Below are 25,448 nucleotides of genomic sequence, written 5' to 3' on the forward strand. Positions count from 1 at the left end.
GAGTTCTCCGTGGCAAGTTGGCTGTGGCGAGTTGTCATGGACCCTGGGCCAAGAATACTTTGAATTGCCTAAATTCAACTCTAGTAACTTTCTTCTGAAAAAGGAAAGAGCACCCCATAGTACCCCCAGCCTACGCAATGCTTCTTGATCTGAAGTGCTAGGAGCCGGGAAGATCTTCCTATCACAGTGGTCTCTTCTCCTATCTTCTTCTTGAAATTGTCCCCACCTAGCTTCCTTCTGCACAAGGGATGAGTCCTGCCTTGCAAGAAAAAATCTTCTGGATTCAATTCCCAGAGACAGATGCTAAAAGAAGTTTCCAAGAAGATGCTAGAATAATGCTGAATCAGTCCAAGTATTTGCCCTGTTGGGATTTACTTGATATTGGCAAATGGCCCTTCGAGAACGGTATCTCTTCTTTTTTCAGAGTAAAAAAAAAAGGTGTCCTACTTAAAATCAGAATTTTTACCACCAATTTTTGTCCTTCTTTGATCTGGGGTAGCTGGGCAGGACAAAAGTGTTAGTGAGATCAGATATGCTTGTCTACACCAATAAGGGTAGTCATCGACTTGCAACCACCACATTTGTTGCTACGCAAGACAATTGTTAAGTGAGTTTTGTCCCATTTTCTGACCAGTCTTGCCATCGCTGTTAAGTGGATCGCTGCAGGTGGTGAGTTAGTAATACGGTTGTTAAGCAAATGTAGCTTCGCAAAAGGCGATCACACGCTCACAGGGATGCTGCAAGAGTCGTAAGTTGTGAAAAACGGTCATACATCATTTTTTTTCAGTGCCATTGTAACTTCAATCCATCACTGAATGAATGGTTGTAAGTCAAGGACTGCCTATACCCATCTAGTAAGAACTGTGACCTGATTTTGTTCAAGGGAGTTGGAGAATGTTTGCTACTCTAGAACAGAACATGACATAAGGCTAAGACTGAAAATCAGGCTTGTCAGATGCTATATTTTTCCTATCCTGCTTTATGGAGTAGAGAGTTGGTCTCTGACAGAAGGCCACCTGAAGAGACTGGAAGCATTTGAAATGTGGATTTACAGCAGCTGTTACGTATAAGCTGGCTTGACAAGATCATAAATCAGGAGGTGATAAGCAGCCTGGGAAAGCCAAGGGAAATCATCCAAACGATTAAAAAACGAAAATTAGAATATTTCGGACATGTGATGCGACACCCAGAAAAATACGGCATACTCCATTTAATCCTCCAGGGAAAGATGGAAGGCAAACGAGGTCCAGGCAGAAGAAGAACATTGTGGCTTCAAAATCTAAGGGACTGTTTTGGACAAAACTCAGCAGCACTTTTTTGTGCAGCTGCTGATAAAAACAGGATCACCAACATGATTGCCAATGTCCGATAACAAACATGGCAGAAGAAGAAGGAGGAGGAGGAGGAGGAGGAGGAGGAGGAGAAAACATCTTAAAAGAAATGAAAGCTTTCTTAAAATAAACCCTTCAGAAGATAACGGTGTTATCAGCTTGCCAATTTAAATACAGAACATAGAACATAGAACACAGAATAGCAGGATTGGAAGGGACCTTTGGAGGTCTTCTAGTCCAACCCCCTGCCTAAATAAGAGACCCTATATACCATTCTGGACACCTGGGGCTGTCTAATTTCTTCTTGAAAACCTCCAGTAATGAAGCAGCTTGAGGAAGTGCGTATTTTTTAAGCGTGAAGCAATATTGCACCATCTTTATTATCACATCCCAACACTCAAAGAACCAAGACTTGCTTTTTATTTACTTTGGCTACACCAGGCTAATATTTAAGAAAATTCCTCGAAAAGACCAAGGCACGTACAACTTAGATAATAAGGGAAATGATGTCAGATTATTTTAGATGGAGTTTAATTCCTCTGTTATTTTTAGTGACTCATATAACTTCTTTAAAGCCTCCGTGTGCTCACTTATTTTCACACATTATTGTTTCAAAGCACTCTTACATATATTTTTTTTAAAAAAAAACACCACCCAGCGACCTGAGCACAAAACAAGTACAAAAATGTCAGCAGGACAAAAAAATTCGCAGGTGTTTTAAAAACAGCTTCCTTTTAGACACGCTCTTTTTAAACATCACCCTGGATTTTATTGTGGCCTAAAATTAGTTGCTGAAGATCCAAATGTTGCATTTACTTTGATTACTTAAATTCAATCATTTTACGATTAATATTACGCAAGGGCATTAAAGACACTGTTAAACACAGAAGTGTTAACAAATCCCTTCAGGGCAGCAAGTCATGTAGAAGCGTGTAAGGTTTACATGAGTGCATTAGCACAAACAATGAAATAAATTGACTGAAAGTCTTACCAGCAAAAGCTCAAGGATGAAATTACTCCAAACTCTGAATCAGGGAGCCAAACAAAAGAGGCGGTTGCTCACTTAAGTGGTGCTTTGCTGAACCTCCGTCTTAGTCACCAGGTGCAGAAAAGTGGCTTAGAAGCCCAGGCGCACCGCAAGCTCTCATATATGAGAGCAAAGAGGAAGCCAGAAAGAAAGGAAGTGCCGTAACGAGCAAGGTGTAATACTACTCATTTCCTTCCTTCCATGCTAAGTTCCCATCACAGCCACGAATGTCTGGAATTGCTCAAACCCAAAACCCTCCAGATGTTTAGGCAACTTCTCCATCCATGGTTAGTTCAAAATACATGGAAGGTACCACAAAACTGCATCCAGTTTTGGTCACCATGATGTAAAAAAGATGCTGAGACTCTAGAAAGAGTACAGAGAAGAGCAACAAAGATGATCAGGGGACTGGAGGCTAAAACATATAAGGAACGGCTGCTGGAATTGGGTATATCTAGTTTAACGAAGAGAAGGACGAGGGGGGACATGATAGCAGTGTTCCAATATCTCAGGGGCTGCCACAAAGAAGAGGGAGTCAAGCTATTTTCCAAAGCATCTGAAGGCAGGACAAGAAGCAACGGATGGAAACTAATCAAGGAGAGAAGCAACCTAGAACTAAGGAGAAACTTCCTGACAGTTAGAACAATTAACCAGTGGAACAACCTGCCTCCAGAATGTTGGTGAATGCTCCAACACTGGAAGTTTTAAAGAAGAGACTTTGTCTGAAATGGTATAAGGTTTCCTGCCTGAGCAGAACTAGATGACTAGATGACCTCCAAGGTCCCTTCCAACTTTATTATTATTGTTCTTGTTATTGTTGCTGTTGTTATTGTTGTTATTATTACATCATCCCCAGTTAGTGGTTAAGAAAAAAAATGTGTATTTTCTTCTCCACAGGTAGTCCTCAACTTACAACAGCTCATTTAATGTCCCAAAGGTGTTTTTTTCAAGAAGCAACTGACTTTCTTTGTTTTTCCTTGATGACGTTTCACTTCTCGTCCAAGAAGCTTCTTCAGCTTCTTCAGAAGAAGCTTCTTGGGTGAGAAGCGAAACATCTTCAAGGAAAAAAAACAAAGGAAGTCCAAATTGCCTCTTGAAAAAGCACCTTTGGGATAACCGTGACCTGGATGACTGGGAATCTCCGTAGACAGTTCGTTTAGCAGCCATTTGAAGTTACAACGGCACTGAAAAAGTCACTTAGGACTGTTTTTCACACTTACAACCATTGCAGGATCCTATGATCAAAATCCAGACGCTTGGCAACAGACTCGTATTTATGACGGTTGCAGTGTCCTGGGGTCATGTGATCCCCTTTTGTGACCTTCTGACAAGCAAAGTCCACGGGGAAGCCCGATTCGCTTAACAGCTGTGTGAACAACTTAACAACTGCAATGATGCATTTAACAACTATGGCAAGAAAGGACGTAAAATGCAGCAAAACTCACTTAACAACCGTCTCACTTAGTAATATTGACATTTTGGGCTCAGTTGTGGTTGTACATCAAGGACTACAAAATAACGAGATAACAGAATAATAAGAGTTGGAAGGGACCTTGGAGGTCTTCTAGTCCAACCCCCTGCTCAGGCAGGAAACCCTATACCAGTGGTTCTCAACCTGTGGGTCGGGACGCCATTTGGGGTCGAACGACCATTTCACGGGGGTCGCCAAACAATGCAGTCTGCCATTTTTTCCCCCTTTTCCTTAGCTGTGCTACTCCCTTTTATTCTATTGGCTTTTGAAAGCCAATAGAATAGACTCTCTTGAATAGAGAGTAGGAATTGTCAGTAGGAATTGTCCAGGCTGTCTCTGCCCTGCTGAGCCCGCCAAAAGTCCCATTTTGCAAACGGTGCTGCACCAGTTGAGTAGTCCTTGACTTACGACCAGTTGAGTAGTCCTTGGCTTACGACTGGTTGGGGGTCACGGCATTAAAAAGGTTGAGAACCACTGCCCTATACCATTTCGGACAAATGGTTGTCCAGTCTCTTCTTAAAAACTTCCAGTATTGGTGCACCCACAGCTTCTGGAGGCAAGTTGTTCCACTGGTTAATTTTTCTGACTGTCAGGAAATTTCTCCGTAGACTACCTATGTGGCCTGCATGCAAATAAAGCTGTCCTCAGTTCTGGTTTAGAGCTGAAGGGGGGGGGGGGAATCAAATAAACACTGTGGAAGTTCTCCCTGGCTGGGTTATTTCTCAGCTGACCTACCTTGAGATGGAAAGTCCTATTGTTTATCTTAGAAGATTTCCCAACCTGTTTAGAGGAACAGAAGAGGGAAGCCAAGCTAATTCAAAAAAAGCTCGATGCGTCTCTCAAAAGAAATCTTTGAGTATAATACCATTTGCAACTCCTCAGCATCTTCCCGATTAGAAACACATTGCCAGGGTTTACTCTACAAAATTGTGTGACCTTTGCCCTGTGAACTACGGAGCAGGCCAAAAAAATAAAAGTAAAATGAAATAGTAAAGTAAATAAATCAGCCATATTTTTTTTAAAAAAGGGGGGGGGGCAACACGCCTTGATGGCATAAAATACCTCAGCCACTTTGTACCCACCAATTTCCCTGAAATAATAACATTGTAGTTTATTTATTTGTTTCTATTTTTATCCACCTTTATTATTTTTATAAATAATTCAAGGCACTGAGCATACTTATACCCCTTCCCCTTCCTATTTCCTCACAACCACATTCCTGTGAGGTGGGTTGGGCTGAGAATCACTGGCCCAACATCACCCTGCTGGCTTTGAGGCCTAAGGTAGGATTAGAACTCACCATCTTCTAGTTTCTAGCCGGCTGCCTTAACCACTAGACCAGGGGTAGGCAACCTTGGCTCTTTTATGACTCGTGGACTTCAACTCCCAGAATTCCTGAGCCAGCATGGCTCAGCATGGAAACCTCTCCATTTCTCCTCAACATGGCTGGCTTAGGAATGCTGGGAGTTGAAGTCCACGAGTCATAAAAGAGCCAAGGTTGCCTACCCCTGCACTAGACCAAAGTGATTCTTAAGCCTTCTAAATAACTGCTGCTCTTTTGTGAAGAGGAATGTGATAAATTCAGGTGAAATCAATTTCAATTTCCTAGGAAGTGATTTCACAATTTCCCAAGAACGGCCTCGAAGATTATATGCTGCAGTTCTTTGAATATTTGGAGGGCAGCAATTGCCAGTTTGCGTGATCAAGAATGAGCACAATATTCCCTCAAAGCTAGCTATTAAATAAACTAAGTAAGCAGCTGTATTACAAAATACAATCTGATTAAAATACAGTTTGATTTCATTGGAATTTCTCTCCTGGTACCACTGGCCTGAAAGATTGTTGCTGAGAAAATCCTGCCCATTTGCCCAAATACTTTCCATTGGTGATGAGTTGCTATTTATCTGGCACCTCTACTATTTACATCACGGGTCAGAATCCTGCCCGTTGGACATCCACATGAGCGTGCGATGTTCGTGCGATGTTGGAAAAACAAAGGAAACAGCAGCGGTGAGGATTGGCAAAAGCAGCTGTGATTACAATTCCCAGAAATCTGAAAGGAAATTTTCTCTGGCCTCTGTTTTTGACAAATTAGATCGGGTTGGGCTTTATTTTTGTTTTTATGATTTAGCGTTTCTCAGAGGTGTTCCTCTTATGTACTGTAAACTAGTCAAGTCATCAAGACTTCGCAAAAGAAAGGAAGCACATTGGCTTGGTTGCTCATGAAGTTGGAAGAGAACTTTTCCACCCTCTGGATGACTCTGCTGGCAAATGCATTTCGGAATAATTTACCCTTCCACATACTTTTCAAAGGCTTAGTCAATAGCTAACTTTCATGCATATAATTTCTGGGAGGAATCACAATCCAACAAAGATCCTGCAAAATTTATCGAGGCAGCCTAGATTCAATCCATTTTTCTTCAAATCCTACAAACACCTTCAGAGCAAATGCTGGTCTCATGTGCAGCTGGCTCTATTATACATATGAGAGGGTCAATCGATTTTTGTATTTTACAAAGCCGAAATCCTATTTTGGCTGCTTTTGCAGAGTTTTATAGTGGGAGGAAGGCTTTTGGGTTTCTTAATCCTTAATAAGAAAGGTCGAGCTCTTCTTTAAGGTGTGGATGTGCCTTTAAGACTGACTGCGGAAGGCTGGCTGAGTGACTATACAACAGAGGCCTCATTCAGATAGCGCTGAACTACAGTTCCCAGCAGCCCTCACGACTGGCCATGCTCTTTCCTTGCTTTCAGAGTCCTCTTTCCTGGCTTTCAGCTAAGATTCACTGATTGGTTTTGAGTTATGAGATTTATATCTTCTTTTGTTTTATCCCAACCTGGGGTAGCCTGAGCTGAATATGATACACTGAGTGCTCTTGGATAGCTAAGGATGGATTTAATTCTAATCTAAAGTTTCTCAACCTTGGCAACTTTAAGATATGTGGACTTCAATTCCCAGAATTCCCCAGCCAGCATATGGGGAATTCTGGGATTTGAAGTCCACACTTTTTCAAGTTGCCATGGTTTGTACAACGTATTTTCTGCATAACATCTAAAGAGAGAAAAACTCTACATTAGATTGAGGATGTTCAAGGATTACCTACATGGCCAGTTATTTTTTAATAAACATAAGGGTAGAAAGGATTGATCTTTCATCTGCCAATTGTGAAGGCTGCCTTTCTTTCAAGGAGCAAAGGGTGGTGCCCATCAGATTCCTTCCTCCACTTTTTCTGCACAATCACCATGTTAGATGGAATGTCTTGAAAAGAACGATCTGAGTCGAAGCTCCCATGGATGTCTAAAGCAGAGTCTCCAAACTCGACAACTTTAAGATTTGTGGACTTCAACTCTCAGAAGTCCCCAACTAGCATGGCTGGCTGTGGAATGCTGGGAGTTGAAATCCACAAGTCTTAAAGTTGCCAAATTTGGAGATCTCTGTTCTAGAGCCAATAGTCTCCTTGGGTCTACTCTAAGACCTAACTACTAGGTCCCAGATGTAATTCAGTGCCCATTTTCCGAAGCGGTCAAGCAGAAATAAAGCATCTTCTACTCCCAAGGACTCAGTGCCTTCTCTACCAGCATTTGCACCCCATTCCAGCCAAGACATCAAATACACCGACCTTATAGTCATTCACTTGCAAAACTGCATAAATTGCCTCAAATCTTCCCAAGAACGCCAGTATCGCATAGATATAGAAGGCAAAAAACATGGGGGTCCACAGGGTAGGTGTCAAAAAAAAGACAAGATGGCGGCAACAACCATACAGGGGGGCAGGGCTTTGATCACATGGTTGTGACCGCCATCTTTCCCTCCACTTCCTTATGAGTTGGGTTTTTTTTAATTTATTATGGTTGCTCAGTCTAATAAGATCCTCATTTTTGGGATCCCTCCCTATAAGAAGGTTTTGAGGAGAAGAGGAAGCCAGGAAAACTGCTTCATGGAATATGGCACTAGGGGTAGCCCTTGACTTACAACCACTCATTTAATGACGGTTCAAAGTTACAACGGCACTGAAAAAAAGTGACTTATTATCAGTTTTCACACTTACGAGAATTGCAGCATCCTCATAATCACGTGATCAAAATTTGGGTGCTTGGCAACTGGCATGGACTTGCGACAATTGCAGTGTCCTGGGGTCACGTGATCACCATTTCTAACCTTCCCAACTGGCTTCTGACAATCAAAGTCAATGGGGGAAGCCAGATTTGCTTAATGACTGCACAATTCACTTAACGACTGAAATGATTCGTTTAATATCTGTAGCAAGACAAGTCATAAAATGGGGCACAATGCATTTCACCACTGCCTTGCTTAGCAACAGATTGTGAGCTCCATTCTGGTCGTAAATCGAGGATATCTGTATATGGATCCAATTCCTCTGGTGTGGGAGATAATAATATATGCATTTGTTTACATGGCCCTGTTCAGCTTAGAAGAATTTTTTTTAAAAAAAAAAAAAGGAAGGAAGTGAGAAAAGTTTTTTTACTCAGATGAAGGAAAATCTCTCAAATTTGCTTTTTGGACAAAAGTGCTACTCCTTTCCTGGACGATACCTCCCCTCTTTTGGGACCAGTAAATATCAGAAAAGAAAGAGAAAAACAACTTCGCTTTCCATTCAAACTGCTGTCATCACTTCTGTTTTATTCTTTTATGCTGATGCATAACTGACTAGAAGAAGAAATGGGTGTGCCACATCTAAAGTTTGAGTTATTTTTTAACAAGAGATTTTGAAATATGAGACCTTGTCTGAACGGTGACAAACAGGGATAGATTTTTTTTTCCCCAAAAACATCTTAGCAATCGTTCATCCTGATTAATGAATCTTGTCATACCAATTGCCTTTGCTCATTAGTGAACAGTGATTTGATTTTAATTATTGTTTCAAAATGATATGATTGATTATATTGATATAAATATCATCTCTGTGTTTAATAGCTAACATCTAACAAAATGAAATTCAACGTAGAGAAAAGTAAAGCTTTACACTTAGGCAAGAAAAACCAAATGTAGAGGTACAGATTAGGTGAAATCTGGCTCAATAGCACTAACTGTGAGAGGGATCTAACGGACAATTATTAAGTATGAGCCAGCAATGTGCTGCAGCTGCCAAAAAAAACAACACAGTTCTAGGCTGGATTAACAGAGGGATAGAATCAAGATCACATGAAGTGTTAAAAGTATAGCTTTATAATGCCTTGGTAAGGCATACTTGGAATATTGCATCCAGTTTTAGTCACCATGATATAAAGAAGATATTAAGACTCTAGCGAGTTTCAGAGAAGAGCAACAAAGAGGATTAGGGGTCTCGAGAATAAAACATATGAAGAATGATTGCAGGAACTGGATATATCTATATAGTTTAATGAAAAGAAGGACTAAGGATGATAGCAATGTTCCAATATCTCAGGGGTTGCCGCAAAGAAGAGGGAGTCAAGGTGTTCTTTAAAGCACCTGAAGGCAGGACAAGAAGCAACGGATGGAAACTAACCAAGGAGAGAACCAATCTAGAACCAAGGAGAAATAGTAGTAACTGTAAGAGGGATCTCGGAGTCCTAGTGGACAATCACTTAAATATGAGCCAGCAGTGTGCTGCAGCTGCCAAAAAAGCCAACACGGTGCTACGCTGCATTAACAGAGGGATAGAATCAAGATCACGTGAAGTGTTAATACCACTTTACAATGCCTTGGTAAGGCCACACTTAGAACACTGCATCCAGTTTTGGTCACCATGATGTAAAAAAGATGTTGAGACTCTAGAAAGAGTACAGAGAAGAGCAACAAAGATGATTAGGGGACTGGAGGCTAAAGCATATAAGGAACGGCTGATGGAATTGGGTATGTCTAGTTTAATAAAGGGAAGGACAAGGGGGGGGGGACATGATAACCGTGTTCCATTATCTCAGGGGCTGCCACAAAGAAGAGGAAGTCAAGCTATTCTCCAAAGCGCTTGAAGGCAAAACAAGAAGCAACAGATGGAAATTAATCAAGGAGAGAAGCAACCTAGAACTAAGGAGAAACTTCCTGATAGTTAGAACAATTAACCAGTGGAACAACCTGCCTCCAGAAGCGGTGAATGCTCCAACACTGGAAGTCTTTAAGAAGAGATGGACAGCCATTTCCTCCAAGGTCCTTCCAACTCTATTAATCTGTTATTCTGTTATACCATTAAATATAGCTCAATAGCATATATTAATACTTTTAAACTAATTATTAGTATTGGTTTAATACTATCTTTAAATTTTTTATTCAGTTTTATACAACTTGCAAATATCTTTTCTTTTCTTTTCTTTTTGCTCCTTTATTTTTATTTTTGGTCTTTGTGTCTATGTTTTTTGGTTGTGCTCTTTAATTTCCATTAAAGAAAAAAGTATTTTTTAAAGGAAAAAAGGACAGGATTTTTTTCTCATGGGTACTCCCTGTTTAAAATCATCTCCAAAAGAGGATTCCTCAACAAAAAATACCAAAAAGATAGGATGTGACAATGAATTAGAATAACTACTCAAAATCAAGGCAATTAAAAAAAAAAAAAAACAGAGTACTGACAATATTCTAAAATTGTTTATAAACAATGGATATTGTTTATAGCAGGGCTTTTCAACCTTTTCACCCATTGTACCACTTTTAGGATATGGCAATATCCAAGTACCACCAGTCACCTAGCAAGGTGTCAAAAACTTGATGACCAAAAAAAAAAGGAAAAAAGTAATGAAGTACTGATAGTCCTCGACTTACAACAGTTCGCTTAGTGACTGTTCGAAGTTACAATGGCCCTGAAAAAGTGCTCCCCAAGCCACAGCCGAGCAAGACACCTGCCTGCCCATCCGGCGGTGCTCTTCCTCCTGTCCGAGGTTTTCATTGTTGTGAGCATTTCTGTTGAGGATTGGCAGCGGGGGTGGGGTGGGGGGGTATTTGGTTTTTATTCCCCCCATCTGCTGGGTGGTTGCAGCAGGTTTTGGTCACTTCACATGACCCTGGGACACTATGACTGTCATAAATATGAATCAGTTGCCACGCATCTGAATGTAAATCACAAGACCCTGGAGAGGCTGCAACATTCCAGCTGATCGGCGCTTCTTCTGGGCTCAGCAGAAGCGCCAGGATCAGCACCGAGCTTCAGCTGGAGTCTGGTGCTGATCCTGGTGCTTCTCCTGAACCCTGACAGCCCTGCAGCTCCAGCCATCTCTCGCTCAGGCTTGTGCGGTGCTGCCACCAGTTCAGCTGATTCCCCTCTCCCGCTACCACTTTTCTAGGATGATCGCATACCATCTGCCAGGTTCCAACGTACCACAGGTGGTACCTGTACCACTGGTTGAAAAGCCTTGGTTTATAGCATCATCCCTAATGATAATTATTTGTCCGTTGATGAGAAATGTTTCCGTTTGTGCTGGAATTATTTAGCTGCTGCTTCCCAGCACTAAAAAGTGAGCAAATATAGGTAGTCCTTCACTTACGACCAAAATGGAATCAAAAGTTCCATTGCTAAGCAAGGTGTTTGTTAACTGAGTCACGCCTGATTTTACGACCTGTGTGCCATGGTTGTTAAATGAATCACTGCGGATGTTAAGTAAATCACGCAGCTGTTAGGCAAATTCAGCTTTCCCCATTGACGCTGCTTGTTGGAAGCTGTCTAGGAAGGTCACAAATGGCGATCACACAATCCCAGGATGTTGCGAACATTGGAAATGCACGCTGGTTGTCGAGGGCCCAAATTCTGATCACAGGACCGTGAGAATTCTGTGACAGTCTTAAATACAAGGACCGATTGTAGGTCCCTTTTTTCAATGCCATTGTAACTCCAAAGAGTCACTAAACGAATGGTTGTAAGCCAAGGATCATCTGTAATGACAATTAAAAGGGGATATGCATTTACTTAGTTTGTACTAACCATGGTTTCCTACTGCCAAAGCATGAGAATTGGCTAAGATGCCTTCCACTTTTTGAATGGGAGTGCAAAGCTCTCAGCTGGGCTTAGAAACCACCCTTAGACCAAGCTCTTTGTTTTTCTTGGGGGCAGAAAAAAGAGGTGTACTGACCGGGGATGATGGAACCTGTAGTCCAGCATTCTGGGAAAGCCTGGGAAAGGTACCCAGCTGATAACAGAACCCATGTTTCCCAACATAATTCGAACAGAGAGATGAGGGAGGGAAAATGAAACTCCTGGGTATTAAAAGACATTTGATAATGAACCTTTCAGGAAAAGGTGGTTCCGCCTTTTGCATCTTGCATTTTTCTGCATGCTGCGCTACAAAATAATTGGGTGTTATGTCAACAAGGAGAGGGCAACAATACAATCTGATTTATTGAGTAATCCTGTGGTTACACTATCATTGATCCATGCGAGTTAATCATCACCAAATCTCATTCACAGGTTTCGGGTGTGATACTTCTCCTGGACGCTTCCCCAGATACCTCTCCAGATGTCAGTTCAGAGGAGAATGAAACAGTTCTGGGCACCTCTAGAGGGGAGTTGGTCAACGACTCCCAGCAGCTGTCTGAGAGGGATTTAGCTGCAGCAGGACATCCCTGAGACTTCAGGTGGGGAAAGCTCACAGCTGCAGCTAGTCACTGACAAGGAAGAGGAACTGCCTTCTGCACCTGATCCGAGAACATGTAGGGCAGAGAAAAGGCAGGAGCAGTGAAGCTCAGCCTGATTACTCATGAGGAGGCAGCCTTGCCCCCCTTGATGGGCTGCATCGGAAGCTGGCTATTTAGCACAGCAGACAGATGGAAGCAATGCTGGGAATGTGTTCATTTCTTAGCTGTGTGTTTTCTGATAGCTGTGATTCCTGCTTTGCTTTGGATTGACATCTTAGACCGTGCCTTGTGAACTTTGGACTTTTCTTGTCTTGTGAACCCTCTTGTATTGTGGACTTAATTTTGCCTGGTGGACTCATTGACCATTGCTTTGTGGACAAGCATTGGTCTGCTTTTGGCTGGACTTAATTGGGGCAGTTCTAGGGTTTTGGTGAAGGGAATTGGTGGAGAATATTAATAAACCCACTAAACCACTGTTATGTTTGTGAGTGAGCAGGACAGCATATCTGTGAGCAATTCAGAAACTTTACTTTTCATGCTCCAAAAGAAATGAGGCTGGCGATCATGAACTGTTAGACTGTGTGCAAGCAGGTGGCCTTGAGATGTATTAGATTACTGCTTCCATTCTCTTGTGATAGGATGATCACAGCAAGTACCTCCCACGGTGCTGCTAGAGTTTTGGCAAACGAACTAAGCGACTTTAACTCAGTTTCTGGTTGAGCCTTGCTGTCAACGCTGCTAACATCAAATGTTCTTGCTTTGACAATATATGAAGACGTAGCCATTTTCTCTTTAACCTGTGTATTACTTTTAGAGTTAGAATTAGATGGTGCTGGAGGGGAGAGGGAAGAATGTGCATGGGGATTGTTAGACATAACAATATCTCAGTAGAGTATTCTTTGAGGTTATTTGTAATAAGAGAAGATAAGAAATGGTGGGTTATGGAACCAGGGGAAAGTTAGCACTTCAAACTAATTGGAGAATGTGATTAATGACTGTTAAATGGAGAAGTGAATTATGCTTCGATACTATGTGTTTAGGGGAGGAGAATTCAGATTTTGGCTTCGCCTATGTACGTGCCAAAGCTATGTTGCTCAATTAAAGATTCTTTAAGGCAAACAATGCCTCAAAGTTCTTTGAAGAGTTTCATCTTTCGGAACCATGACATTATATTTGAGATGCTTTGCATCCATACCCAAATGCAAAAGGAGACAAAACAGAATCCAGTTTTTGTGATATCTGCGTAGGATGAATAAGCAAGCCTGCTTGGCCAATTTGATCGTTTGACTGTAGAGACAGCTCTGTAAATCACAGAAAGCAAAACACTCTGACCCACTTTCTGTTTTACCTAGTTTGACAGAGAGCAGCTGTTAAAGACCTTATTGTTAGAACTCCTTTTTCAACACTCCCAAGAGCTGGAAAAACATGTCAAGGCCTACATCACACTGAGAACTTGAGCAGACTGAATTCACCTTGGCCCATCCTGCTTAGATTTCTGAAAACTGATTCAAATTACCTGGCTGCACACTAAGATATAGCTGCTGTCAAATCCAGCAGACACTCCCTAATATTTAACAGAAGCAGCAAGAAAGCCAGAGGCACATTTATCATAGAAATCAAGATCTATAAATCAGGAGTGAAGAAAAAGAAAAGCAGATGAGATTAAAAAGAATGAGGATTTTTGCTATTTACTTATGCTTAAAGACTTAGGAGGAAGGGATGTTTTTAGTTAACCCTTCCTTCTTATCCTACCTACAATCTGAACTGGCTTCAAATATTTCAACAACTTTTCACAAACTGCAACAGCCAGAGCTTAATTTGTTTGAAAAGACAGTGTTTTATTTATTTTTTCAAACGCAGAATCTTGAATGATTGTAATTCTGATTCATGAAAAAGAAAACAACATCCCTGTTTAGTGCCTATTCTAAATTAATTACCAGCTACATGCAGATCCAAGTCTAATGGACAGAGACCTGCCAACAACTCCATAGGATAAATATTTGGGTGGAAAATAAACTGTCTTGGCTCATTTCAAGAGGAAACAATCTTACTTTGATTTACACTTTTTCATCTTTTAGCTTTTACTTGAATGCTGATAAAAGATGTTTGTTTTCTCCCTCTCAGTAGCAGTTTTATTTGATTTGGCTTTTTTTATCACAACTCTTCTCAAGAAATTTTTAGAATGGTTAGAGTATTAAATATTAGATAACAAGATATTTGGAGCATTTCACGTAGCCCATCAAAATGAATAAGCATTTACTGGAAGTTTCAGCTTACATCGAGTTCTGAGAAATGTCAGCCCAGGGAACCCAAGAATATAAAGAAGTCTTTTTTAGCGTCAGTTGCAAAATAAACAAGCACAGACAAAGATCAAACACTGTTCACTATTTCAAAAGTAGGAAACCCACGATAGAAAGGAAAGAAATTAGAAACTGAACTGGAAATCTTTTCTAAAAATCACCATGGTGCAGAAGAGAATAACAAAAAAAGTGAGTGTTTGTGTATGTATGAAAGGTTAGTCAGCTTGATTCAAAACAGATATTGAGACTCTAGAAAGAGTGGAGAGAAGACCAACAAAGAAGATTATGGGACTGGAGGCTAATAAAACATATGAGGAATGGATGCAGGACCTGCGTATGTCTAGTCCAGGGGTAGGCAATCTTGGCTCTTTTATGACTCGTGGACTTCAACTCCCAGAATTCCTGAGCCAGCCATGCTGAGGGGAAAGGGAGAGGTTTCCAAGCTGAGCCATGCTGGCTCAGGAATTCTGGGAGTTGAAGTCCACGAGTCATAAAAGAGCCAAGGTTGCCTACCCCTGACCTAGAGGAACATATGAAAGCATAATTAATGTTAATTAATGTAGACTTTATTAGTTTAGAGCAGGGGTAGGCAACCTTGGCTCTTTTATGACTCGTGGACTTCAACTCCCAGAATTCCTGAGCCAGCCATGCTGAGGGGAAAGGGAGAGATTTCCAAGCTGAGCCATGCTGGCTCAGGAATCCCGGGAGCTGAAGTCCACGAGTCATAAAAGAGCCAAGGTTGCCTACCCCTGGTCTAGCCTAACAAAAAGAAGGATTGGGGTGATTTGATAGCATCGTCTAATATTTGACGGACTGTCACAGAGATGAGAGGGTCAATTTATTCTCCAATGAACCTAAACGCAAGACAAGAAGCCACGGATGCAAACTAATCAAGGAGAGAAGCAACCTAGAAATATGGAGAACTTTCCTGACACTGAGAACAATTAATCAGTGGAACGGCTTGCCTTCAGTTGTGGGTGCGCCATCACTGGAGGACTTTAAGAAGAGATTGGACAACCATTTGTCCGAAATGGTATAGGATCTCCTGCTTGAGTAAGAAGGGGTTGGACTAGAAAACCTCCAAGATCTCATCCAACTCTGTTATACTGTTACTATTACTGATGGGTTCGGGTAAACGACATTCTTGCTATTCAGATACTCACCAGCTGGACAGCTGAATTTAAAAATGCAGCTCCTGAGCAAAAGGGTTTTAACCTTTGGTGATCTGTTTTGGCAAGCACAGCAAGAGGAAAATTGAGAAAGAACATTGCTCACAATGCTTATCTTCTTTGGCTCTTTTGTCAATGTTCTCATATAGGCTTGTAAAAGCCAGGCCATTGCAAACCCACTTGTCTGAAAAGATCCCAGCAACAAGAATGTTAAGCTATGGCAGAAGATTTAGAATTATGATGTTGTCAAATTCTAAACTGTTTTAACCTTAGCAGGTAGAAGCATCTGAGGAATTTTGGGTTGGGAAGCTAAGCAGAGTCTGGAGGCTAAAACATATAAGGAACAGTTGCTGGAATTGGGTATGTCTAGTTTAACGAAGAGAAGGACGAGGGGGGACATGATAGCAGTGTTCCAATATCTCAGGGGCTGCAAAAAAGAAGAGGGAGTCAAGCTATTCTCCAAGGCACCTGAAGGCAGAAGAAGAAGCAACGGATGGAAACTGATCAAGGAGAGAAGCAACCTAGAACTAAGGAAAAACTTCCTGACAGTTAGAACAATTAACCAATGGAACAACCTGCCACTAGAAGTGGTGAATGCTCCAACACTGGAAGTTTTTAAGAAGAGACTGGACAGCCATTTGTCTGAAATGGTGTAGGGTTCCTGCCTGAGCAGGGGGTTGGACTTGATGACCTCCAAGGTCCCTTCCAACTTATTATTATTATGATCATCGCACAGTCAGCCAGATGTTCAGACTGGATTTGGCATTTTGTCTACCTATCGAGTCCTTACCCAGGACCTGGGATAGGCAGATGTGGATGTTTGATGGTATTACAGGTATCGTCGCAGGATGGAAGCAGTTCCTAATAAGGCCGCCTTTTGCAATTGACTAATAGCGAATTTGTCAATGCCAATGGTGTTCAAGTGGTGCTCCAGTTGTTTTGGGATTGCACCCAAGGAGCCTATTACTATTGGTACTACCCTTGCTTGCTTTTGCCACAGTCTTTCTATTTCTATTTGTAGGTCTTTGTATTTTGTTATCTTCTCCAGTTCTTTCTCGTCTATTCTGCTGTCTCCAGGCACTGCCACATCCACTATCCAGACTTTTTTGTCTTTCTTATCGACAATTGTTAAGTCTGGGGTGTTATGTTGCAGGTGCTTGTCTGTTTGAATTCTGAAGTCCCAGAGCAGTTTAATTTTATCATTTTCTATGACTTTCTCTATTTTATGATCCCACCAGTTTTTGCTTACAGGCAAATGATATTTTTTGCAGATCTTCCAATGCACCATTGTTGCTACTTTGTCATGCGCTGCTTTGTAATCAGTCTGTGCAATCTTCTTGCAACAGCTTACCAAGTGGTCCACTGTTTCTTCAGCTTCTTTGCATAGGCGGCACTTACTGTCTGTTGCTGTCTTCTCAATTTTGACTTTGTATGCATTTGTCCTTAAGGCTTGGTCTTGTGCAGCCAGAATTAGTCCTCGGTCTCTTTCTTCAATTTTCCTGCTCTTAGCCATTGCCAGGTTTTATTATTATCTGCTTTCCCAGCTATTTTTTTCATGTATTGGCCATGTAGTGCTTTGTCTTCCCATGCCTCTATTCTGTTCTTCATTTGGTCTTTCTTGTAGGCCAGTTTGGTCTCTCCAGTAGTTAGTAAGCCTTCCTGATATACTAATTTCAGTGCATCTTCATCATTGTTCTTCAGATATTCTTCCAAAGCCATTTTTTCTTCTTCAACCATCTGATGTACTTGTAGCATTCCACGCCCACCTATTTGCCTTGGTAGATAAAGTCTATCAATGTCACTGCGTGGATGAAGGGCATGATTCATTGTCATTATTTTTCTGGTCTGCCTATCCATTGCTTTTAGTTCTGCTTGAGTCCAGTCCACTATTCCAGCTGTGTACCTAATGACTGGGATTGCCCAGGTGTTGATTGCCTTTATGGTATTTCCTCCATTGAGTTTGGACTTTAAGATCTTCTTCACTCTCTTGATGTATTCACTCTAATCTTTTTCTTGACTTCAGTGTGCTTGATGTTGTCAGCTTGAAGGATACCCAAGTATTTGTAGTACTCTTCCTCATCCAGACTCTTAATGTTATTTTCGTGGGGCATCTTGATTCCTTCAGTTTTCACTATTTTTCCTTGTTTGATAGTAAGTGGGGCACATTTGTCCAAGCCAAACTCCATTACAATATCTTGGCTATATATACGGACAGTGTTGAGCAGCGATTCTATTTCAGATGATGTTTTTCCATACAGCTTCAGATCATCCATATAAAGGAGGTGGGATAGTCTGGCAGATGTTTTTGATGTTTGATAGCCATGTCCTGAGTTATTCAGTATTGTTGACAGAGGAAACAGTGCAATAACAAATAGTAATGGTGATAATGAATCTCCTTGAAATATTCCTCTCTTGATATTAACCTCTCCCAGCCTCTCACCATTGATCTGCAACTGTGTCTTCCATTGTGCCATCGATCTTTGCACAAATTTTCTGATGTTTCTACTGACTCCTGTTATTTCTAGGCACTTTATTATCCAATCATGTGGCAGAGAGTCAAATGCCTTTTTGTAGTCAATCCATGCCACATTCAGGTTGGTCTTCCTTCTCTTGCAGTTTTCCAAGATCATTTTGTCTATTAGGAGTTGATCTTTTGTTCCTCTGCTATTGGGGCGGTTTCCTTTCTGCTCAGGTGGAAAGAGATTGTTTTCAACTAGATGCTGTTGTACTGCATCAGCTACCACACCAGTTAGTAATTTGAAAGTTGTTGGTAAGCAGGTAATTGGCCTGTAGTTACCTGGTGTTGCCCCTCTTGTTGGATTTTTCATTATTAGGTAGGTTTTCCCAGTTGTTAGCCACTTTTCAAATTCTCCTCCTTGTAGTATATTGTTGAATTGCTTGGCAATGAGTGGGTGTATAACAGTTAGATGTTTCAACCAAAACCCATGCAGTTCATCTTCACCTGGTGCTGACCAATTTTTGATTTTCTTTGCTCTTTTTTCTACCATTTTTGTTATTATTATTATTATTATTATTATTATTATTAGGTTAGCCTTTGGATGGGAGGCCAGTGGATCCTTTTACGGGGGTCCAAAATGAATCCACAGAATCAAACACAAATGGCAAGGGCAAATTTCTTCAATATTGTTGCCCAAGAAAAGTACATGTATTAGGTCAGCAAAATCAATAGGCCTTGGGCATGTTTTGAAGGAGAATACTGTTTTGAAAGTTTTTTTTCCTTTAAAAGACGGATCGGCTGAATTGTTGTTTAATACTGCTTTTTTTTTACTTTTTTTACTTTTTTATTCTTGGGGACTTTTAGATTGATTTTATTTTATTTTATTTTATCTTATTTTTATTTTTTTTTTGGATTACTTATTTTTATCGGTATTTTTAAGAAGAAAGGAAGATAAATTAAAATGGCTTCAAAACGACAACCAGCTACTGCAGCTTCTAAAGTAACTTCTTCTCCTGCTACTTCTACTGTGCAACAACAACTTAAAATAATACCCTCAGTGCAGCAACCTAAATCCACTCCACCTTCACCTCCCCCATCTGGCACATCAGCACAAGACATTAAAGAAATAATGGTAAGTGCTGTCTCACAGTTTAGGGAGGAAATGAAACAACTTTTGGACCAGAATAAATCTGAAACTAAGGAGGAAATGAAGAAAGAGATGAAGGAGCTTTTAGAACAGAATAATGCTATTTTGAGGGATGATATACTTCTAGCTCTATCTGGAATGGCCTCAGTGGTTGTGAAGCTGGACTCCAGAGTAGAGGAAATTGAAGAAACAGTTGAACTTTTGGATTATAAATTTCAAGATATGGAGAAAAAAGTGGAGACTTCACAAGATGATATTCTTATGTTCCAGTATAGACAGATGGAATATGCTTTGAGAATAAGGGGTCTGAAAGAAGATAAAACTCAAGATTTGATGGAAATGGTGATTAATGACTTGGCTGTTATTTTGAATATTGATAAAGAAGAGTTACGTGGGGATGTGGAAAGAATTTATAGAGTTAATTCTTGGATTGCAAAACAGAGGAATTTGCCTAGAGATGTGGTGATATATTTTGCTAAGAAGTCTTTGCGAAATCAGATTCTACAAACTTTTTATAATAAAAGATTTCAGATTGCTGCCCAAGATATTATTATTTTAAAGGAAATTCCACCTAAAATTTTAAGAAGCAGAAAAGATTTTGCTTTTTTAGTAAATGAACTTAAAGCAAGACAAATGCCATTTAGATGGGAGATTCCGATGGGCATTGTTTTGAGCCATGCGGGGACACGTTATAGACTTAATACAGTTGCTAAAGCTAAGGAATTTTATAAAACGGTCCTGGGAGCAGGCTCTCCTTTGCCCATGATGCATAAAGTCTTGAGTGACAAAGAGATGGAACAGAAATCTGAAGGTACAGGGATGATGACTGCTGGACAGGTGGTATGGATGTCTCAACAGAGGTTAAAGAACAGAGAATGACCCGTGCAGCACATAAACGTAAAGAAAAAGAACAACAGAAAAAAGAAAAAGAAAAAGAAATTGAAGAATCTACTCAGCAAATTGCTTCAGTGCCGGTGGGAGGAGCAAGACCCAAAAGCTCTGCTACATATTCATCAGCAGCAGAATTTGAGCGGATCTTCTCCAGGCTGAAGGCCAAGGGAGATGGCAAAGCTCCTGTCCTGGAATGTTAATGGATTAAACATTCCTCAAAAGAGAAAAAAAATTTACCACTATTTGAAACAACATAACAATGATATTATTTGCTTGCAAGAAACTCATATTACAGCTAAAGATCAAAAATATTTAAATAATCCTCGCTTGGGATCTCATTTTGTATCTCCCGCCCCTGGGAAGAACGGGGGTGTGGTAATCTATGTTAAACAGAATCTATCCGCTACCTTGTTAGAATCAGATCCTTACGGAAGATATGTTATGCTTGAACTTGGTTTATATGGCAAGACAATTCTTATTGTGGGGTTGTATGCACCAAACCAGCAACAGGAGCAATTTTATAGGTTACTACATCAGAAAATAACTTTGTTGGACTATAGATCTGTGATTTTAATGGGAGACTGGAATGGTGTCTTAGATATACAAATGGACAAAAAAGGCTCTTCTACCTTTTTTAAACAGGCTAAATTACCTAAAGCCTTTTTTGATATGAAAGAAGATTGGGAATTGAGAGACTATTGGCGTGAACGTAATCAAGAAGAAAAGGATTTTACGTTTTTCTCAGATAGACACCAATCTTCCTCAAGAATTGATTTCTTTTTGATCACAACAGATTTATACAACAGGGTGAAGAATGTAAAAATTTTTCCTAGGACATTGTCCGATCATAGTCCAGTTTGGATGGAACTGTTTGTAGAGAAGGAAGATAGGAGATCCTGGAGGGTGAATGAGAATTTATTTAAACAAGAAAAAAATGTTCATAAATTAAAGGAATGTTTAAAGGAATATTTTACTTTAAATATGAACAAGGGAACATCAATGTCAATGGTCTGGGATGCAAGTAAAGCTTTTATGCGTGGTATTTTGATAAAAATGAATAATTTGCATAGACAGAAACAGACTCAGAAACGGAAAGACTTGGAAGAGGAGATTAAATTAAAAGAGAAACTTTTAATTTCAAATCCCTTAGATGAAAAGGTTAAAGGAGCTTTAAAATTGTTAAAAACACAATTTAACATGCTGATGGCTGATCAAGCTGCAACTAATTTGCTATTTATGAAACAAAATACATTTTGTAATGCTAATAAACCAGGGAGATGGTTGGCTTATCAGTTAAGAAAAAAACAGAAACAGAGGAATATAGATAAAATAAATTATAATGGTAAATTGGTTTATCAGAAAGAATTGATTAAGAAATCTTTTTTAGAATACTATCAAAAATTATATAAGGGTACTAATATTCAAATTACAGATATAAATAATTATTTAGGCACAAGTTAACTTTCCTAAATTAACAGAAGATCAGGAAAAAAAGATTAATGGTTTAATTACTAAGGAAGAAATTGTTACAGCTATTAAACAATTGAAATTGGGCAAAGCGCCGGGTACGGATGGGTTGACATCTATTTATTATAAAGCTTTAGTAGAAGAGATGACTCAACCGTTGTGTGAACTGTTTAATAATTTATTACAGGGGTTAGAGATCCCTCCATCCTGGCGTAATGCATTTATATCATTGATTCCAAAAGATAGTCAAGATCTTACTTTGCCTAAAAATTATAGGCCTATATCTCTTTTAAATGTGGATTATAAAATTTTTGCAAAAATTTTAGCTAACAGGCTTATGGGGATCTTGCAGCAGTTTATACATAGGGATCAATCGGGTTTTATAACTGGAAGGTATATGAAGAATAACGTTAGACAAATTATTAATTTATTAGAGTATTTAGAAAAGAATAACCAAGTCTCTGCAGGCCTGATATTTTTGGATGCTGAAAAAGCCTTTGATCAAGTGAATTGGCAGTTTATGCTGTGTTTAATCAAGGAGATGAATTTTGGACAAAATATATTACAAGTATTATCCAATATATATCAAAAACAGACTGCTCAAATTATTGTAAATGGGGGTTTGTCAGAGGCTTTTGTAATAGAAAAAGGAACAAGACAGGGATGCCCGTTGTCTCCGTTATTGTTTGTTTTAACACTGGAAATTTTGTTGATTAAAATTCGGGAGTCTCAAGAAATAAAAGGAATAGAAATTAATAAAAAAGAATATAAATTAAGAGCCTTTGCAGATGACTTGGTTGTTACTTTGTCTCAACCTGTTTCTTCGGTGGTGAAATTATTACAATTGATTCAACAATATGGACGTGTTTCTGGCTTTAAAATTAATAATAATAAGACCAAAATATTAGCTAAAAACATGACTAATGGTGATAAACAGGCTCTAGTTAACTTAACAGACTTTGAAATTGTTGATAAGGTAAAATATTTGGGGGTTACATTATCTGCTTCTAATGTAAAATTGTATAAAAATAATTATGAAAAGCTGTGGATGGAGGTACAGAAGGATTTAAAAAACTGGAATAATTTACAGTTATCCCTTATGGGCAGAATTGCAGTTATTAAAATGAATGTCCTGCCAAAGTTTATTTTTTTGTTTCAAATGTTACCTATCTTAAAGAACGAACGTAATTTAGATGAATGGCAAAAAGGTATTAATAAATTTGTTTGGGCAGGGAAAAAACCAAGGGTGAAACTTAAAATAATGCAAGATTTTCGTGAGAGAGGTGGACTCAAGGTACCAAATATGAAATTGTATTATGATGCTGTAGTATTGACATTGATTAGCGACTGGGTGAATTTAACAAATACAGAAATACTTCATTTGGAAGGCTGGGACCAATTTTTTGTAAATATGGACAAGGTCTCTTACGTACAGTTATTAAGATGGGATGGCCAAGACTGGCAGTTAAAATCTTTGGAAGAGTTAACACATGAAAACTTAACTTATTCATGGTTCCAATATAGACAAATAGTGGATAGATGGAAGATGGATTGTAAAATGGGCTGGCTTAGAGAAGATGAAATTTTTTTAAAACAAGTAAGAGATCAAAGGCCAACCCATATTAAGAGAGTTTATGGGGTTTTAGTGGAATTAGATTCAGAACTTGAACTAGTTAAAGATTGTATGATTAAATGGGCACAGAATATTGGTGAAACGATTTCAATGGATACTTGGGAACTTATTTGGATAAGAAATGTTAAATTCACACAAGCGCAAAATTTAAGAGAGAATTTTTATAAGATGTTTTATAGATGGCACCTTGACCCAAAGAAAATGTCCATTATGTACCCTAATCTACAGCCGAAATGCTGGAGATGTGGATATTTGGATGCTACCTATTACCATATTTGGTGGACGTGTAAGCATATAAAAGCTTTTTGGATTAAGATATGGTGGAATATTCAAAGAATTTTTAAAAGGAGGGTAAAATTTACTCCGCAATTATTTTTACTAGGTATTGTTATTGACTGTGATGCTAAGGAGGTTATATTGATGTTAAATTTGATTACAGCCGCTAGGTTGTTAATAGGACAATATTGGAAGAAGGAATCTTTGCCTACTTTACAAGAATGGTTTCATAAAGTTTCGTATTTGGCAGAAATGGCAAAGATTTCGGCTTTCTTAAAGGAGCAATCTCAAGAAAAATTTTTTGCGGTATGGGAAAAATGGATAAATTTTATACAACATAATTTGGATATGGAAAAATATTATTTAGCCTTTTTATAATTTGTAATGATTGTTTTTTCTTTCTTTCTTTCTTCTTTTTCTTTTTTATATATATACATTTTTTATGTATTATTATTCATATATATTTTTTTTTATATATATATATGCTTTATTCTTCGTCTACTTTCTTCTTTCTTCTTTCTCTCTCTCTCTTCTTTTTTTATTTTTTTTTTCTTTTTTAGTATATATTATTCATTTTAAAGTTTATGTTATGTATATTATTATTATATATATTATTACTGTGATTTTTATTATTATTATTAATTATTTTATAAATTGCAAATGTTATTTTTAAAATATTTGTTAAATAATCCTATATTCAGTTCTGGGAAGTCGGGGGGGGGGTGGGGTGGTTGGGGAGGGGGGGGTGGATTTTTATTTGTAAAACTTTTGAAAAATTTCAATAAAAAAAAAAAAAAAAAAAAGAAGAGACTGGACAGCCATTTGTCTGAAATGGTGTAGGGTTCCTGCCTGAGCAGGGGGTTGGACTTGATGACCTCCAAGGTCCCTTCCAACTTTATTATTATTATTATTATTATTATTATTATTATTATTATTATTATTATTATTATTATTAGGTTAGCCTTTGGATGGGAGGCCAGTGGATCCTTTTACGGGGGTCCAAAATGAATCCACAGAATCAAACACAAATGGCAAGGGCAAATTTCTTCAATATTGTTGCCCAAGAAAAGTACATGTATTAGGTCAGCAAAATCAATAGGCCTTGGGCATGTTTTGAAGGAGAATACTTTTTAAATTACTTTGAGACTGGAAAAATCTATACGGGTAATCCTGCACTTACAACCACAACTGAGCCCAAAATTTCTGTTTCTAAACGAGGCAGTTGTTACCGGTAAGTGAACGTTGCCCCATTTTACGACTTTTCTTGCCACAACTATTAAGTGTATCACTGCAGTTGTTAAGATAGTGGCACAGTTTTGAATTGAATCTGGCTTTCCCGTTGACTTTGCTTGCCAGAAGGTCACAAAAAGTGATCACATGACCCCTGGAACACTGCGACCATCATAAATATGAGTAAGTTGCCAAGCATCTGAAGTTTGATCACATGACCAGGGGGATGCTGCAACAGTTGTAAGTGTGAAAAGCAGTCATAAGTCACTTTTTTGATGCCACTGTAACTTCAAACGGTCACTAAATGAACTGGTATAAGTTGAAGATCACCTGTACATATACTGTAAACCAGTGTTTCTTAATTTCAGCTATTTTAAGATGAGTGGACTTCAATTTCCAGAATTCTCCAGCTGCCTAGAGGAATTCTGGGAATGAAGGGCGACACGTCTTAAAGTTGCTTTAGTTGAGAAATATTACACTAAACAAAAGAAATTGAAACCCATCCATTAAGAGAA

At 39.1% G+C, this 25,448-nt stretch overlaps 1 protein-coding gene across 5 annotated transcripts in view; it reads right to left on the bottom strand.

Moving 5' to 3' along the window:
- The window catches only part of HSD3B7 (hydroxy-delta-5-steroid dehydrogenase, 3 beta- and steroid delta-isomerase 7), a 103,980-nt gene that overhangs the window by 45,119 nt on the left and 33,413 nt on the right, over positions 1-25,448 (bottom strand). Inside the window, exon 1 of one of the 5 annotated variants that reach the window (XM_039330322.1) lies at positions 2,323-2,475. The exons of the other annotated variants lie outside the window; for them this stretch is intronic. The gene's annotated coding sequence lies outside the window, so the exon portion shown is untranslated. Of the gene's footprint in view, positions 1-2,322; positions 2,476-25,448 lie in introns of those variants that run through there. 5 annotated transcript variants of the gene reach the window in all.

Source organism: Crotalus tigris, unplaced genomic scaffold (assembly GCF_016545835.1).
Source record: "Crotalus tigris isolate CLP2741 ecotype Arizona unplaced genomic scaffold, ASM1654583v1 scf7180000024427.8105951120:4207309, whole genome shotgun sequence".
NCBI classification, from domain to species: Eukaryota; Metazoa; Chordata; class Lepidosauria; order Squamata; family Viperidae; genus Crotalus; species Crotalus tigris.